Source organism: Castor canadensis, chromosome 14 (genome assembly GCF_047511655.1).
Source record: "Castor canadensis chromosome 14, mCasCan1.hap1v2, whole genome shotgun sequence".
Classification (NCBI taxonomy): Eukaryota; Metazoa; Chordata; class Mammalia; order Rodentia; family Castoridae; genus Castor; species Castor canadensis.
The window spans coordinates 63,153,765-63,172,969 of record NC_133399.1 but is presented as its reverse complement, the minus strand read 5'-3'; the positions used below and the strand labels follow the sequence as shown (position 1 = coordinate 63,172,969).

The 19,205-nt window shown below is 37.8% G+C and overlaps 1 long non-coding RNA gene across 1 annotated transcript in view; it reads left to right on the top strand.

The window, feature by feature from the left end:
* LOC141416874 (uncharacterized) overlaps positions 1-18,023 on the top strand; it is a 256,905-nt gene extending 238,882 nt beyond the window's left edge. The window contains exons 2-3 of the long non-coding RNA XR_012441448.1: positions 15,753-15,898; positions 17,370-18,023. This is a non-coding gene — a long non-coding RNA (uncharacterized lncRNA). The remainder of the gene's footprint in view (positions 1-15,752; positions 15,899-17,369) is intronic.
* The last annotated feature ends 1,182 nt before the right edge of the window (positions 18,024-19,205 follow it).

Here is a 19,205-nt window from a genome sequence, read left to right as displayed (position 1 = left end):
CTTCATAATTACTGGAAAGTTCAGTCTTATACTGTATCTGTCTATATTCCTATCTTCCTCTCATTCTTTCTATCGATGCCTCTTCCCAACTCAATTTTCAGAATGAAATCAATGTGTCAATCTGAAAAGAACAGATTTACCAAAAGAAAAACAATGGAAGCAATTACAAAAGTAATCGTAAAATGATTGTAATTTCTGATGGCCTTGTGTCTCTAATCTTAGTATGTTTACCTAGGTATGTACTCTCCATTACTAGCATTTAAAGCTGAGATAATAATGATCAAAAGTATTTAAAGGGCTGGGGATGTGGCTCAAGTGGTAGGGCTCTTGTCTAAAGATACTGGTTCATGGAATGTTGTCCTCTGTTTTATAAAATTTGAGTTTGAAGTATAAAAAAATGAAGCCACAGAGTAGACTGGATATTATCAATCTTAGTCTCGAGTTCTGGATCTGGCCCTAATTATGTGATCTAGAATTAAACACACATATTTTATATGAATACATATATATGTATAAATATATACTATACATACATATATTTTTTAACATGTAGTAGTACTTTTTATGTGTGCATCTTAAAAAAATACCCTATTATTGTTTGGATGAATGTCCTCCAAAGGTCAGAGGGTATTAAAGACTTGCTTCCCAAGGTTCTCAGGTTAGTGGCTGTGGGAGGTGATGGAACGTCTGAGAGTAAGTACTGATGGAGATCTTTAGGTAATAAAGGGCATGCCGTTGAAGAACACTATGGGATCTTGCTCTCATGAGGTGACAAGTTCACCCAGCCACACATTCCCACCATTATGTACTGTCCTCACCAGAGGCCTAAAGAAATGGAGCTGCCCGATCTTGGATTGAACCTCTAGAACTATGAACAAAGATAAACTTTTTCTTTGTATAACTTAATTGCCTCGTGTGTATTTTGTTATAGAGATGGGAAGCTGATTAATATATATGCCAACATTTTAATAAAGATATTTTAGAGACAAGTTGGAATAATTTAAGAAATTCCCATATGAGAAATCAGAAATAATTAGAACAAAGGTCAAAGCAATAAAAATTTTAAATACTTTTAAAATAGCTGTAAACCCAATTCCAGTTCTTAAGCTCAAAGGCAACTACATGTCCCAGCTTCCCTTGAAGTTAGACATGAACATGTGACTGAGTTGGGGCCAATAGGATGTCACTGAGGGATTAGTGGTTTGGCTCCTGAAAAACCCCACTCTTGATTCTTTTGCCTTCATTCTCCAACCCTTTCTAGTGAGGACACCCAGCTTGGAAACCACATGTTGCAGACCCATGAAGCCTGAGAGTTAACATTACTGCCTTGGGGCTGTTGTCTGCCAGGTGGAGTACCTGCTAGGACTAGATGAGCAAGAATTGCACTTCTGTTGGAATTGAGATTCATTTGTTAAAGCAGATGGTAGATTCAAAGAGCAGGTTTCTAAACTGTTGGAAGTAATTTGTCCGATTTTAATTGGGAAGAGCCCAAAGCTGACATTTAAAACTATGAAAAAGAGGTCTGTCTGAGGCCCTGACCATGACTAGTCATAATATAATCCAGTCACATTAGCCGTGGCTTCAGGAACAAACTCTGAGGTCCTCAGAAGGAACTTCTGCCAATCTTATAGCCCAGAAAAGCTTCCTTAATGATAAGTGAATATCTCAGAAGGTTTTGGTTATCCTTTTGTGAAAGTATTTGCTCATGAGAATGTTCATGGTAGAAAGATTACTATGAATTCTGAATAAGATGAAATTTTAACATCTGGAATAGTCCAAGAATGATAGGCCTCAGATTGTCTTCTTTAGTTTGGACCCACCTTTTTATACTCGTATAAAGTATTTTTTTCAGTGCTAGGCATGGAACCCAGGGTCTTATGTATGCTAGGCTCTACCACTGAGCCATACCTCTATCAAATTTTAATTGACCATGGAACTAAAATTGTTCACAACCACTGTCAGCCTTTGTGTTGACATGCTAAAACCACTGGGCATAAATTGAGAAAATCCCAGATAAAACTTATAAAAACAAACAATTTTGAAGTTAAATACCCACATGCCAGCTAGTGGTCCTAAGTCTAAGCAGGAATCTCAGATTACAAAGCATCCTTCTTCAAAATAAACTCTTCTAGGGCTTCTTCTCTGCGTTGAAATACCGTGAAAAGTTATTTAATAATTTCCACCTCTTTATAACCAAACATGCAGCTTGCAGAACTTGCATTTGTTATATTTCCTAGGAAGCTACTTATTTTATGACTAATTTAACAACTGACAGTGTAGTTCTTTTCTTTTTCTTTGTCTGAGCTCCTCTATGTTTTAATAATTCACATATCATTCTGCATGACAGATTATTAGGGATTTGACCCTCTGGCAAAGTCTTAGTTATAAAAATTAAAGCTAGCCAAAATGCCAGTGGTTCACACCTAAAATCCTAGCTTCTTAGAAGGCTGAGATTAGGAAGATCATGGTTTGGAGCCAGCCCAAGCAAACAGTTCATGAGACCCCCATTTCCAAAAATAACTGAGAAAAATGGACTGGAGGTAGAGCACCTGCTTTGCACACATAAACCCTGAGTTCAAATTTCAGTCCCACAAAAAAAAAACCAATTAATGCTAAACACAGAGGAAAGATCAAGCATCTGGTGCTTCTGTTTAGTTATTCCACAAACTCTTACTACCTGATGTTACTCAAAGATCATGCTAACACCTAGGCAGAATGTAAGAACAATAAGATGGAACTAATGATCAATGAGTAATGATCAATAACTTTGAGTGAGCCCAATGACACAATGAGTATAATAACTAATAATATCCAAATATATTTGCTTACTCAAAAGTAGTCCAGTTGGAAGATTCCAAGTTATTTTAAACATAGCTTAGCATTACTACTTCCTCCTAAGCTCACAGTTCCAGTGACAACATCAGCAATGAGACTGCTGTTATTTGGGGCAGCTCCCCATGCCCCCCAGTACTCACATGACCAATATATCTTCTAGAGTTCCTTGGACTTCTTAAGGTGAAATGTGGACCATATGTTGTTTAGAGTTTCCTGTTTGCTAAACAAATTACTGTGTGTATATACAAGAGAATCACTCCATTTTAGTCTCTGAAGATCAATTTAGTAATAGCGTCCAAACCCAAACATAACATTCGTCTCCATCAAGAGACAAGGATACATACTTTTGAGCCAGAAGATTACAATAGGTCCAATGGTTACACTGAATATACCTAGTAACTTTTGCTTTATGATAGTGGCAATGCTTTTTCAATCACACATCTAAGAAAAATCAGACAGCATGCGTCTTTTTTTAAGCATGTGTCTTAAGAAAGCTTTTCCCTCATCTCTCTAACTCAAAATAAAACTGCCACAAAATATGATCTCCAGACAATAAATTCTATATATGCAATGTCAATTTCCAAAACAATTGTCTCGTAAAGCTAGCAAGTCATTATCTCTTGACAATATCCTTAGTTGTGACTCAAATTAAAAAAAGCATTTCAGGTTAGAATAAAGGCATCTTAGTGAATTACATGATAAATAGTGATAAAAATATGCCTAAACCAAATAATGTCTCACATTTAGAGTTGATCTAGACAACCAGTCACATAACATTAGTTCCTCAGAGGTTTAAAATTCCCATCAACACAGCAGTCATATTTTCATGGCAAATGATCTTTTTCCTTCAAAATGTTCTGAATTATAGCTGGGCATGGTGGCACCTGTCTCCCTCCCCCCAAAACAATCTTCAACAAGCAATGAGTCCCTTCATTTTCAAAGCCAGCAATGGAGAATCTCCCTGGAGTTGAATCCCTCTCATTCTTTGAATCTTTTCTACTAAGAAGAGCCCCATTCCTTTTTTAAAGCTTACCTGGTTAGGTCAAGCCCAGAAAGGATGACCTATTTTGAGGTCAATGGATATGGGATCTTAGTTACAGCTGCAAAATGCTTTTCTGGCAACAGCCATAGTAGTGGTTGACAGAATTCCTGGGAAATTCGTGAGCCAGTGTGTAAATTCTTGAGCCAGGAATCTTAGAGGTTATTACAGCATTCTGCCCACTACAATGCCAGAAAGCAAATCTGTAAAATAATTTCTTTCTAGAGGAGTTTGCTTAAAACGAACTTTCCCTAACCTATCATCCTATATCCTCACTTAACTTCATATTTTTCTATTGCTGATGTAATAAATTCTCAAAAACTGGTGGTTTAATCATTATAAATGCATCATCTTACAGTTTTGTACAGCAGAGTCTGACAGATGTCACTAGGATAAAACTGGATTGTCAGCAGGACTGAGATCTCTTCTGGAGGTTCCAGAGAAGAATCTGTTCCCTTGCCTTTTCCAGCCCCTGGAGGCCACCCACATTCATTCCTTGGTTCCTGGGCACCTTCCTCCATCTTCAAAGTTAAATGTTGGGACAAGCCTTTTTGTGCTTCTACCTCTCTAATCGTCTGTACCAAGGAAATGCTCCTTGCTTTTAAGGACTCAAATGACTAAACTATCCCTCCTGGGTAATCCAGAATAATTTCTCTATCTCAAGATCCTTAAGTAACTGTATCACAAAGTTCCTTTTGCCATATAAGGAAATATTCACAAACTCAAAAAATTAGGGCATGAACATCTCTAGTCCTAATTATTCTGCCTACCACATCTATCTTTCTAAAAGATAATCTCACTTTTTCTGTTGCTCAAACCATAACTTTAAAGACTGCAAAATTGTGGCTTAGAGGACAGTGGTATACACACCTAAAGGACAGTATTTCCTGGAATAAAAGATAACTGGGCATTTTATAAGGACACAATACAACTGGTATGTTAAACTAGCCATCACAGATAAGAAAAGTCATGATTAGAGGAAGAAAAAAATTCAACAATGTGTGACAGTGAAGTTGTAATCCTCCATTTTTCCTAAAGGGTGTCTTATAGGAATTAAATTCCAATAGCTATTAATATTATACAGGAAGCATGAGCGTGGGAAATGTCAGGTTGAATAAAGTTAAACTGATTCCCTCACGGAACCCTTAATGTGTTAACATACTTTGTGAATCTATGAGAGAGCACGTGTTCTTATTTGAAAGAAAAAAACTGTGTTTTCAATGAACACCTCAAACATGAGGCACTGGGACTGTTTGTTTACTGCAGTATCCTTCTGCTATTGTTTTATAGTCTCTTCCTTCCTTCCTCCCTTCCTTCTTCCTTACTTTCCACCTTTATTCCTTCTCTTCTGTTTTTACCAGTAGTGACAAAATGCATGGAAATGCAAAGAAGTCTTACTCTGATTAAAATTAGAAACAGGGTGTAATTGAGAAAAAAGAAAATAAGAATGAGTTAACAAAAGAATGATTCTTACTGGATCTTGTCACTTTGATTGGGCATCTCTGATTTATTGGACAACGTAAGACTAAACATTTCCTGAACAAAGAATTAGGGATCTATTGCTTCTGTTTTACTTCCTCTTAACTCCATAATCTCTGTCATCCATTCAGATCCAGTTCCTCTTTGGAGGGGCCTTAACAACCTAATAAACATTGCACTGGGCTACAATAAAAATTCCTTTACATACTGTCACCAGGGAATAAGGGATTCTGATTTACTGAACATTCTACATTGCTTAAGCCTGATCATAAACACTAACATTTTCTTTTCAGTTTAATAGTTTTGTGTACACTGTAAGATTTATAACACAATTCCCTCATGGCTAAGAACATCTTAACTTTTTTTGGATGATATCATTCTCAACAAAATCTCATAATAGGATGAAATTCAAATACATGTTTATGGGATGTAGATACACGCAAGACACTGTGCTAAATGGCCCCAAAATAGTAGTTTTCCATTAGATCCAAATGTTTACTGCTCTTTCTACCCCTTTCTGCTGTCATACTGCTTCAAACAATCTTGTTTGATCAGCCCTTCCTTGACTCTTTTCTGGTCTATTTATCTACCCACCAGTTTAGATATTTCATGGCCCAATAAAAATCCAACTTCATTCTAATGTTATTTTAATCTACCACTATGTCTTCTTTTCTTCACAGTCACAGTTTTCTGTGTGAGAGATATTTCATGATTCACACATTTTGTTTCATCCAGTTTCCAAGTCTTTCCTAAAAATTTTCTGTCATCTTTATGTATTTACTTTTATATAACGAGAGCATAATCTAGAGCTGGATGCGATGGTTCACACCTATAATCCTGGCTACACAGGAAGCAGAGGTCAAGAGGATCACAGTTCAAACCTAGCCCCAGGCAAATAGTTCACAAGACCCTATCTAGAAAAAATCCTTCACAAGTGAAAGGGCTGGTGGAGTGGGTCAAGGAGTTCAAAACCCAGTACTGCAAAAAAAAAAAAAAAAAAAAAAGAGCATAATCTCTTCACTGGTCTATATATATACATTGTGGCACAATAGACCTTATAGACATTGAGGAATCTTGCACAACTCAGCGACTCATAGAATCCTATTTTCAGTGTTTAAAACAAGGATGAGAGTCAGACAGATACCCTTTAGTACTGTTTGACTTTTCATTGTGTGGTGCAATAATGACTTTAATACTAAGTACCTTTACTAGTAAGATTTTTTTAACCCCTAAACCAAGTGCCATGGCTCACACCTGTAATCCTAGCTACTCAGGAGGCAGAGATCAGATGGATCTTGGTTTGAAGCCAGCCTGGGCAAATAGTTCTTGAGGCCCTATACTCAAAAAAAAAAAAAAAAAAAAAAGTCACAAAAAAGGGCAGGCTCTGTTGCTCAAGGTTCAAACTCAGTGACCCTGACTTCAAACTCCAGTACCACAAGAGAAGGCTTTTTAACCCCTAAAATTACAAAAAGGACACAGAAATTCATGAGTGTAGGCTCAAAAAAGAAGGTCCAATGCTAGGAAAATTACTGGGATCTTTGCATTTTGTTTTAATGATGATATTTTATTTCATTTTAACAATAACTTTTAAACATATTACCTGCTCAATAGCTCCAAAGTGCTAAAGTCCTAACATACAGTCACTTTTTAATCTTAGAGAGAATGTAATATGAGGGACAGGCGTGATGGTACACATCTGTAATCCTGGCTACTTGGGACATGGAAACTGGGAGGATTACATTTGAGACCAGCCCAGGCAAAAAACAGCAAGATTCCCCCATCTCAACAAACTTACTGGACATGGTGGTTCGTGCCTGTAATCCCAGTGACGTAAGAGGTGTAGGTAGTACAATTGCAGTCAGCCCAGGCAAGAAGTTTGAGACCCAATCTGAAAAATAACTAAAGCAATAAGAGCTGGGTATATGGCTCAAGTGGTAGCATACCTACCTAGCAAGTGTGAAGCCCTGAATTAAAAAAAAAAAATTAAGAAAAAGTATAATGTGGGATTCTGTATGAGATTTTGTGGAAGCTATCACATGGCAGGGTTTAAAATTTTCAGGACATTCCATTGCTCAGTCTCCTTCTGTATTTGGAAAACCAACAATTATTTGTCGTTTGCCTAAAGTACCAATGAATTCAAGCAACTTCTGTCGAATACCCAGCCCAACATCTGACCTTGCAGCTTTCTTTACGTTTCTCACCAATTCTTCATTGACTCATTGAATTAACAACCGTTTGTGTCGATATGTGTAACTCCTGAAATCACACTCTACTTTGAACTTCACTGACTGAAAGTTTTAAAAACCTCTTTTTTAAACCACACTCTGGTAGTAGATAATAGCTGATATTCTCTCTGTCTGTCTGTCTCTCTATCTCTCCTCCCACCTCCCCCCTTGTTTTTTTCTGTGATACTGGTATTTGAATTCAGGGCCTCAAAACTTGCTAGGCAGGTCTCTGCCACTCAAACCATTCTCCCAGCATTTTTGCTTTAGCTGTTTTTCAGATAAGGTCTTGCACTTTTTGTCTGGGCGTGGCCTTGGACATCCTGAGTGGCTGGGGTTACTGACATGTACCGCTAATGCCCAGCCAATATGGTTTTGCTTAGTTTTTGTGTGGTGGTTGGGACCAAACCCAGGGCCTTGCACACTAGGCAAACACTCTACAACTGAGCTATACTCCAGCCCTTAATTCTCTTTTTTTAAAACATATAATCTGATATAAATTTCTTCTACCTGACAGTGAGAATTGTATTTGTGTTTCTTTGCTTAGAAATATTACTGTTTCCTGATAAAACTTCATTTCTCCTATGTAGCAGTAAAATACCACTTGCAGTGAGTTTAATTTAAAATCTATTAGCTAAAAACATGCTTACCAGCGGCATACATTTTCTTGAAAAGGAGATAATCTCTTATTTAATTACTTGAAAAAATGGTTATTCACACACGTTCTAATTGGAATTTTAATAGCAGTTAACTGACAACTCACCCAAGGAAAACGAATCTAATTTTAGCAATAATTATCCAAGAAAAAGAAAAATCAAAAGCAAGTTTTGAGTCCAATATTTTAAGGAAGATCAAATTTGCGCTCTGATTTTCATCTTTTTTAGGTATTCTATTAACTTAGGTGAAAGAAACATTTATCAATAAAGTGAACAAAGGAATAAAAACAGAAGGAAAAAGGGAGCATAAAATAATAGTTGAGATTAACATGACTTTGGGTTTGCATTACAGTTCTGATGCTCATCACCCATTTATTTAACCTTGGGTTATAATCTGTAAAATTTGATAATCATTTATTTTCCTACGAGAATATTTGGCAGGTTAAATGAGCTTGGTTCATAGAGAACATTTAATAAACTATATTTTTAATAAGAGTAAGGAAACTATATTAGCTTATAGGAAAACACTGAAAGGTATTACTTTGAATAACGGGGAGTTTTGGAAAACAGAAAAATCATTCCACCACCTGTATAGTCATTCTGGTACATTTAAAACTGGGGTTTGTATCCGACCTTATGGAAAAGAAAAATGGTAATTCAGTCTTTTAAGACACAACCTCGGTTCTAGGGTCCTGCCTGTCTAGCTGCGATTCATGTTTTCTAAGACAGAAGATCCAAACTGCTCAACTAGTTACCATCCAATATGGGATAGGAATGGTAGCAAAATACTTGTCAAACAGCTTCTTCATTTTCCATGTAAGCATAAACACGGATCCCTGGAGCCCAAACAGTCCCAGCCAGAGGACGAGGGGTAGATTCACTGGTTGACCATTGCAGTGCCTCACGTACCATGGTAACTTTTGGCAAAGAATGGGAGATCACCACTTCCCCCGCACTGCACCGGGGAGAAGGATGTGGGCATAGCAGGGGTGTAAATCTTCATGGAAGTCCATCTAGTACAAAGGTCCAGCTGAAATGTTTGTGAATTTGATTAGAAGGTATCAAAGACTTGGCTGCAATCAGTTCTCTTGAGCCCCCTCCCAGCACTATGGTCTAAAAACTGGGAGGCTAGGCTGGGCAATCACAGGACTGAGCTCTTCCACTGCCCTCTCTTCAGGATCACTGCCTGATGTCCCAATTTGCAACAGCATTGCTTCATGTATTTTGTCTGCCTTTTGAAAATCTGTTTCAATAGGAAGATGTATCTGGTCCCTGTTACTGTGTTATCCAAAAACAGATGTCAGTCCTGCATATTTGATTGAAATGTGTTGAAAACATAAAATCTCAAAGGTATGGGAGAAAGGAGGATGTCTGAGAGGATGTAGAAATTCACATAGGAGGTTGAATTTTAGATAAATCAATGTTTGACAAATTGGTTTAAAGCAAAACAATCTGTTTCTAAGTTTTCATTTGAACTCTCATTTCTCTGTCTGAGTATGATAGCAGAATCCGGAAAGCAACCAGGGGCTATGTAGAACTTTGTCTGACCACCTCATGGCTGGCTGAATGCTGTACTTTGCCAGCTCTCTCTCAAACATGGCTCAAGAGAGATGAATTGAAGGTGTTGGTCTGATGACAAGCCTCTTAGAATCTTTCATTTATCAAATGTGTAGATTAAATCATGGTACAGAAAGAAGAATGTACTAATAATCCAAAGAAATTAAAGGAAATGACAGAATTCCACACAAGTAAACGTTAACTATAATTGACTCCAGAGAAGCCATTCTAGACTGTAGCCATTGGCACAGAAGAGCCAAAGGAAATTCTATTGACATTTGACTTCTAGAGGCAAAAAGGAATGATCTCCAACTTCCCACAAGGGTACAAACAGTGTCCACAGGTCACAGAGCCAATGCTTTCTTTCCTTCCCAGACAGAGTGTAGCACACAGAAGCCAGGTCATTTGCTAAGCCATTATTATTGCAACCACGTACTCAAAGACCACTGTCAGGCCCTGTGGTATGTGCTGTAGATACGATTACAGAAAGACATTCCTTACATAACTTTAGCTTCTTCCAAACCCACAGGGAGGACAGGCCTGCCAAGCCTGCCTGATAAGACTAATTCCTAGAGCTTATGTACGCAGTATTAAGTTTTATGCTATTAAGGCATTTTTGAGAGTCTTGTTTAAAACAACAAAAAAAAGCTACCGAGGGTAAAGGTGTTAACTGTCCTCTTTACCACCAATTTGAATAGTTCACTTACAAACATCTGTACCGATCATTGGACAGTGCCCACTCTCCGTACTTAATCCATTCTGACTTCTATTTAAGGCATTTTTCACAGTCACTGCCAGGTGCCAGTGGCTCACATCTGTAATTCTAGCTACTCAGGAAATGGAGATCAGGAGGATTGTGGGCGAAGGCCATCATAGGAAAGATGTTTATGAGACCCCATACCAACCAAAAAAGCTGAGCATGGTGGTACACACCTATCATCCCAACTATGTAGAAAGATAACTAGGAGGATCACAATCCAGGCCAGCTGGGCATAAAGCAAGACCCCATCTCAAAAATAACCAGAACAAAAAGGGCTGGAAGTGTGGCTCAAGTGGTAGAGTGCCTGCCTAGCAAGAACAAAGCCCTGAGTTCAAACTGTAGTACAAGCAAAAAACAACCAACCAAACAAAAAGGAACCACACAGCTGATTTGCTAAGTTCTCTGCTCTAGGGTCTTCTTCACCCGCATCCTTTTTGCTCCCACTCTCAAGGAAACTAGGTACACTTGTGTCCCTCTTTTCCTGCTATCTCTCACCTTACATGGAAAACTGTCACATTTACTTTTAGCTTTGTCTTTGATTTGATTTACAATTTTATTGTTTTCAATTGTATAGCACATGTAACTTCACTTACACTTGGGGTTAAATGAGTTGAGTAGATTATTTGGCTCCCCGGAGGTAACAGGAAACCTCCCCAAGTTCAAAATCATAATTTATAAATGAGCCTTTGTAAACAGGCCCTTTGCAAGTTGTGGATGTTCTATGTCTATTCATATAACCCTCTGAACATATTTCCTGTATGTGTACCCCTCTGTGGTCTGTGAACATAGGGAAGTTTGGGGTAAGAGGGGAAGCATAACTATGCCTGAAAAAAAGAACACTTAGTGAGCCAGGCACGCTGACTCATGTGTGCCATCCCAGCGCTCAGGAGAATCACGAGTTCAAGGCCATCCTGGGCTGTGCATAGTGAGTCCAAGGGCAGCCTGGGCTACACTGTGAGACCCTGTCAACAAGAAAAAAAGAAAGAAAGGAATATTTTTTTTAACTCAAAAGAAGACTTTGTAAAGGAGAACAGCAAGCCCACTTATTTGCAGATTTATCACACACGGTTTTGACCAAGGGCAGTTAAAAAAATAAATAAATAAATAAAAATCAGAGGAAATTTCAAAACATTTTTAAATTTCCACACACATCACATAGCTCAGTTGTTGCACAGAAACTCTTAGTCAGTCCTTCATTGTCATCAGTTGTGTTTAAATCATTCTGTGACCTGCCAAGTGTTTCCGTGCAGGGAGAATTATTGTTATCTCTGCTAAATTGAGTCAGTTATGATGAGAGCGTTCACTTATCCAAGAGGACATGTGTTGATACCAATACGACCGCCACGAAGTTATACTATGTTGTTAACTAAAAGCAAAGAACTCATTGTTTTACACACGTAACTGAAAGCTCACATATAGACATATTCATATCTATTAATGTTTGGTATTAACAAAACTGACACCAACTTTTTCTGCCTAGAGAAATTAATGAAAAAATGTCATGCCAAAGAATTTGATAAGAGTCAAAATAGAAAAGGCAAGAGGAAGGAGGTCACTTTCAAAGCCTGTCTTGGGCATTTAGCTACCTAACAGTGGCTACTAGAGTACATGGATCTGAGGCTGGCAGACCAATGAAACAGAGCACTGATATGCCATGTCTAGCCATTGTCTAACAATGTCTAATGTCTGCTGCTTGGTAACATAAAGCATTTTTTCCAAAGTGGAAACAATGAGCAGGAGAATCTATACAGAATATGGTGTTTAGAAAATATCTGACTCCCTTATCATGGAGGAGGTCTAAATTGTTTGTAAGCATTATTTTTTGTCTTTGGGAGAGGTATGTGATTACATACTGTATGATTTCACTGATACAACATTCTTAAAATAAGAGAATTATGATGATGAGTCAATGGATAACAGTAAAAGTTTAGGCTTGGGGGAAGGGGTGACTTGGGAGAAGGTGTGAGTCTCTTTCAGTTGATGAAGTTTGCTATCCTGATTGGGGTGGTGGTCACATATACTTATATATAAGATAAAATTTTATAGAACTACACATAAACAAGTATCTGTAAACACTGATGAACTCCAACTAAGGTCTGTAAGTCTGCTAATAGTTTGTACTGATATTAATGACCTAGTTTTGTAAATTATCATCATTGAGGGAAGCTGGGTGAAGGACATATGGGAATTCTATTCTCAATTTTTACAACTTCTATATGAGTCTAAAATTATCTCCAAAAAAGTCCTTTAAAAAAGAGATTTAAAAACAAAGATTTTATTTTATAAAAGGTTTATAAAACCTAAACCAAGAGTATATAGAAATTCCTTAAATAGTCTAGCAAATATTCTGTTGGCTTCAAATTACATCAAAATATAAAAGTTAACAAAACTAAAAAAGATCAGTATCTTTTTTAGTTGCTCTAGAATCTTCAGAGCCCTGGCTCTGAGGTCATGCAGCCAGCTATAAAGCTCAAATGATGCCACAGACCTGGTCCAGTGAAAACAGTACTGCTCACTGTCCATGCACACAACCCTGCAACTCTCAATATTGGCATCACAGACACATGACCTTTCGTTCTTCCATAGACACCTGTCACCTTGCCTCTGGGAGCTATTGTAACTGCCTCCCCTGATCCCCCAAAGGTTTCTGTAATTCCTAATTCTCCATTGGAGTAGCTTCTGACTTGGTCTTTTGTATCAGATGGTGGTACCTGAGGCATGCAATGTACGCTTATCTGCAATGGATGATGGGGATATGATTATGCAGAACTTTTACCCTGCATAGTGAAAAGTGCACTGTCCTTCAAAAGGCATGTGATTCCCAAAACATAGTAAGGAGGTTCTGAAACTAAGTCATTAAAAAGAATGGCAAAGATCTACCACAAATAAGCAATGGAAACATGACCTTCCCCTATATCATTCTTCTGCCAATGGAGCCAAATTCTTACCCTAATGACAAGGTGGGTCTGGAGTTCAGGGCTAAGCACAGTGATGCTAGTAGGCTAATGCACAGCAGCTGTTCAGGCATTCTCAACAGGAATGACTCAGGGGTGGATACAAGACAAAGCTATTTAACTTCCCAAACATATTCACAGAGAAAGTTGCTTCTTCTTTTGATCATGCTAACTTGATAATATTATTATCAAATTATTATTTTTGATTGTTGTTCTGGGTGGGGATACATTGTGACACTTACAAAAGTTCTTACAATATATCAAATATATTATACTTGAATGCACCCCCTCCATTATTCTCCTTCATAACCCCCCCTACCCCATTCCTGGAATGGTCTCAACAGGAAGCTGCTTCTCGAGGGGGAAGGAAGCTAACCTGCACTTGTGCTGAGTGTGTATATGTGAATGTGTATCAGATGTGCTGAACAGGAAAAGTTAGTATGTATTTTTCTCATCCATAATAACAAAGCAATAAGCTCTCTAGCACAGAAAGAGGGAGGTTATTTTTACTTTTGCTGCTTTGATAATTGGTAAGAGGTATAGTAGGAAAGGATAGGGATGAGATGGTCAGGATTAAGATGTAAAAGAGTAAGAGAAGAAATTGCCTGGTAAGGGTCAAGACTTCAAGGAACAATGAATATTAGTGATAGCAGAATTGAGGCAAAATCATTGAAGGCATCATGTTCGTCTTGCAAGTACAAATGACTCATATGAAAATCATTCAAGCTTAATAGTGCAGAAATGCAAATCTGGGAGTCCAAATCTCACCAAGCTTCATGAGGATTACATACACGTTAAGTCTGCCACTGATCCTTAATGTGAACATGACCTAGCTTAGTACAAACCCTCATATTAGAGTATTCAACAATGAGTGTATTTTCATTGACCTTTCTACCATAAATAATTTGACAAACTGACTATCTTAATTATTTTGTACAACTAGGTGAATTTCACCAAATGGTAATAAAACATTGTCATTGTATACTCTCAAATAATTATTTCCCCATTATTTGTCTCCTCCTTCTTAAACTAAAGACAGTATCTAATGTGAACAAATTTGGGGAATTGTGACATTCAGGGCAAATGTGTTTCCATCCTGAGAATATAATTAAGTGATACACAGTATATCAGATCTTTAGGCAGATTTTGTTTTTTCTTGAGACAATGTTGCTATGTAGCCCACGCTAGCCCCCAGCTTGCAATCCTCTTGCCTCAGCCTCCCAAGTGCTTGGACTTTTAGGTGGATTTTTTATGGAAAAATCAAAGAAGTTACAAACTCATTTGGTATTATCTATAAATCACTTTTATTTTAAAATTCCCAAGAATATGTACCATAGGCATTTGCTTCTTCAAGGTCTTTGAAAATTAAATTCTGTCACTCCTAATGTCTCCCAAAGAAAAATAAACCATTATCTAAATTATAGAACTATCAGAAAATTTTATGATTTTATGTATCAATTAAAAAATAATTTAAATACAAAATGAAAATACAATAGAATCTGTGCTAGAAATCTAATACAACTTAAAATTATTTGAGTAGGAATAACTACAAAATTATTTGTACACATATATAATAGATAAACTCTAAAATGTTTGGGAAAAAAACAGGAAATCAAGAAATACATAAATAGGGCTGAAAAGATCCTTAGGTTACTTTTTCTTTAATAGCCTACATGAGGTTATTTCATCACTTCCTAAAAAGCATATGTATCATCACATGACCTTGTGATCATTTAATTTGACCTTTGGAAAAAATATTGCCAATCATCGTAAGCATCTAGTTTCTATGCTGCCCGTGCACAAAATCTGGAGGTTTTAATGAGAGGCCTGAGGATTGCTGAGGACAGGCAGAAAACCAAGGAAAGAACTTGGACTGGAAGCCTATGGTCAGCCACATCCCAACACACTCCATTGTCTCCCAAGCAGGAGTGAAGGAGAAGGGATGATCCAGTTGTCAGGTGGTGAATTAAAGAACTCATTCAGGGAGCAGTGAGTATAATGTTTTCCCCAGAGAGAAGCTGGGTATCTAAAATTCCCAATCTCCCAGTGAGAACTCACTTGAGTCTTCAAGAATTAAAGGACATGACAACAGCATGCATTTGTTTTGTTTTGATTTGTTTTTTTTTTAAAAAAAGCAAACACCTTCAGAGGGTACCCATGAGGGCACCTTGGGTATTCATAGAGGGGTATCCAGGGAAATTCATGGTTGAGGTCCTTGTATCTCTAATGCCATGTTCCATTCTTGGGTAGAGGTGTGCAACAGGACAATGGAGCCTATGTCCCAGCAGTGAACTGCATTGGAAACCTATGATGATGGCTAGGATACCAGCAGGCAGATAAACAGCACACATGCAGAAAGGAAAACAGGACAGAAAAAGTGGTCATTTGGATCTCAGGTGAGTCCACAGATTCACTCAATGTACGTCTGGCGTATGCTAGTTTTTAATATGCACTAGGCTTGCTTCTTTTTTTTTTTTTTCTGTCCTTTTTTTCTTTTTCCTACTTAAGTTTCTATTTATTTTAGACCTGGTTCTTATTGTCTCATGAACTCATTTTCATTAATAGTAAAAGGGCAGGGATTTCTGATTTAATGTTATTTTTCTAGTAATTCATATTAATTATAGGAGCTTTTAAAAAATAATTGTTCCATAATTCTACCATGCACAGATGAGACAAGCCTCTGTAAATGTTGGTATTATCCTTTTGGTATATTTTAAATGACATATACACATATAAACACATATATGCCATTATTATAAAAATAATAAAATCTTTCTCAGGTGATCACATCGTTATTACCACTGCTCCCTTAATCATCTCCCCTGCCAGGCCAGGCAACAACAGGACCTTACTTACCAATGTATTTCTACTGTTCTGCACAGTACCTACCACAGGAAAGCAGCTTGTAAGAACGAATACATAGTTTATGGGTTTTGATAAAAATGGACAAACCACTCTTGTGGCAGGTTGCACTTATTTATAAACCCACAGTAATTATTAGAAGTTCATTCTCCTTTGCTCACAAGATTGCATCTTATCACTTCTTAAGAATCTTTGTCATTTTGATGGAATTAGCTTGTCTCTTGTTTTTTCTATATTTGCATTTGTAAGCTATTAAGCATGAATAATTTGATGCAGGCCATTTGTATTTGCAAAACAAACACTACTTCTTCTGTGATTTTGCCTGCATTCTGCCTTTGCTAATATTAATTGCCTCATTAAAAACCAGAGTTAATGTTTTATTGTCCCACTGTCAGCCTCCCCTGAAAACTGTGACACTTTTCAGGTGGGACCACATCTTTTTGCTCATTTCAATTCAGTGCTGATGTAGGCCGTGAGCAGTAGACACTGAAGACGTGCACTGCTCAGGGGCATCCTCCCTGTCCTTGAGTTAGTAATAAGAGTTTAATGAAGACCACTTGATAGGAAAATACAGGATAGGAATTCAAATCCTCACTTCTCTGTTTACCGAGTAACCTTACACAAGACAATCAACTCCAAAAGGCTACAAGTTCCTCACTTAGAAAAAAAAAATGCCAATTTTTCTTGCAAGTTGTTACAAATATCAAATGCCATAAAATATGTAAAAGTGCTATATAAATGTAGGTTATTGCTGCTCTTGTTACTACTTTCTTAGGGGATAAGTATTACATCCATCACCTGTTTTGAGGCAAATTGACAAAGACAGGTTTCTTGTCAAGGCTAAAAATAAAACACGAGAGACTTGATTTTGCCCAGGAGAGTGAACATGGCTATTGAAGTTCATACTTTCTAAGAAGTTAATACAGCTGCATAAGAATTTCCTCCACGGACACTACAATATCATTCTCAGTTGTAACCCCATTTGCTCCACTGGTCTTTCTGCAGAAAGGAGATTCGTGCTGCAAAGAAGTATGTTCAACTTCCTCTCAGGGGTTTTTCAAACATGGAGGTTACTGACCGACATGAGAAAGGAGCCCGCAGCTCAGGATAATACCAGGAGGAAATTCTAAATGAGCTACAACACTTGCAAGTCTGGTCATCTTGTTTAAAATTTTAGAGAACAAAAGGAGAAACTTGAAAAAAATGTCTCTTGTGTCCATTTTCCTTTGCAGGCTTTCTATAATTCAGACAAGTGCTGCAACTCAATCATTCTTACCCTTGGTTTCCTTACCACCAGGGAAGTCCCTACAGACAACATAGCATAGTTTTGCAAATGCTTAAAAGGAGATTATATTTATATTTTAAAATATGTAAATATGGCTTGCAATACTTTGAGGAAATAAAAGAGTATTCTGAAATCAACTTGTGGTATGCATTTTTTGTTAGTTGAGATGGGGGATCTGCCAAGAGTGGGGGTTCACACCTGTCATCCCAGCTACTCTGAAGGCAGAGGCAGGAGGATAGGCAGAATGAAGTCAGCGAGACCTACCTGAAAAACAAACTAAAAGCAAAAGGGCTGGGGGAGTAGCTCAACTGGTAGAATGCCTATAGGCTCAAGGCCCCAGGTTCAATCCCCAGTACTGAACAATTTTTTTTTAAATCTAGACTATAATTAGAAAGGACTACCTAACTCAACATTCCTAAATTACAGTCATGGGAGTCCTAGAGTCCTATCAACTATTTTAAGTGGAAATTTATACCTATATGCTATTAGACTTCTCTAGTGAATTCCACAGAATCTTTATGTCCACTTGTTATTGGTGGGTGGCAGTGGTCCTAGATGGTCATCAGGTTCTTGTCAAATTACCCCCAGCAATGAAATGAACAAGGAGACAAGTGTGCCAAGCAAAGCCAACACTTATTAAAGTGATAACTCTTTTTTTTTCTTGAGGCACCTGGGTTTGAATCCAGAACCTTAACTTGCAAGGCAGGTGCTCTACCATTTGAGCCACTCTGTCCGCTAAAGTAAAAGAAAGTTGCAGTACACCACCAAGGAAGGGACAGTGGGCTCTGAGTAGGGAGCAGCTCAAGAGGAGCTCAAAACCCCTGCCGTGAGGGGTTTCTTTGCAAGAGAGGCATGAGGAATAACTTGTCTTTTCCTTCAAAAATAGATTTACACAACCCAGATTAATCTACTTTAAAGACTCAACTCAGGTAAATCTACTTTAAAGCAACAGCCCATAATACTTGCTTAACTTGTGGTTTCCCGGAATGTTAAATGTTAACCTTGCTCTTTATCTCATCTGTAGTTAATCAAGAAAGACTGTGAACCCTGACTCCTACCAATAGGAGAAGGTGGCAGTGTTGTGTCAGAGATAAAAACCCAAGCAGACTTCCTGCTCAGTGTGCTTGCTTATGAGACCCATGTTGGTGGCACACTCTTCTGCAGAAGTACAACTGTTTGCCTTGCTGACTGACTCCCGAGTCTTATTTCTAACAAAGGCTAGGATGATTAGCAGGTCAACTGACAAGGTCTTGTTATAGAATGTGGGACATTCTGCACACGCACTTACACTGATTTTTAGGGTTTTAATTATATGCATGAGATGCGAGTAATGTTCATGAGGTCTTAAGTAAAGACAATGCCTGGAAAGGTTAATTAATAATTAAGGGCATTAGCTACTACTTCTACACATTCTCTACAGTCTGGTGAGAGCCAGTTCCCTTTATCTCATTCCCTAGAAGGACACATCTAACCACAAAGCAGACACTGCTGACTGCAAAATGGACATGGTTTGGGCAGTTAGGAGTGGAATTCAGGTAGAGTTGTCATGTAGCTGA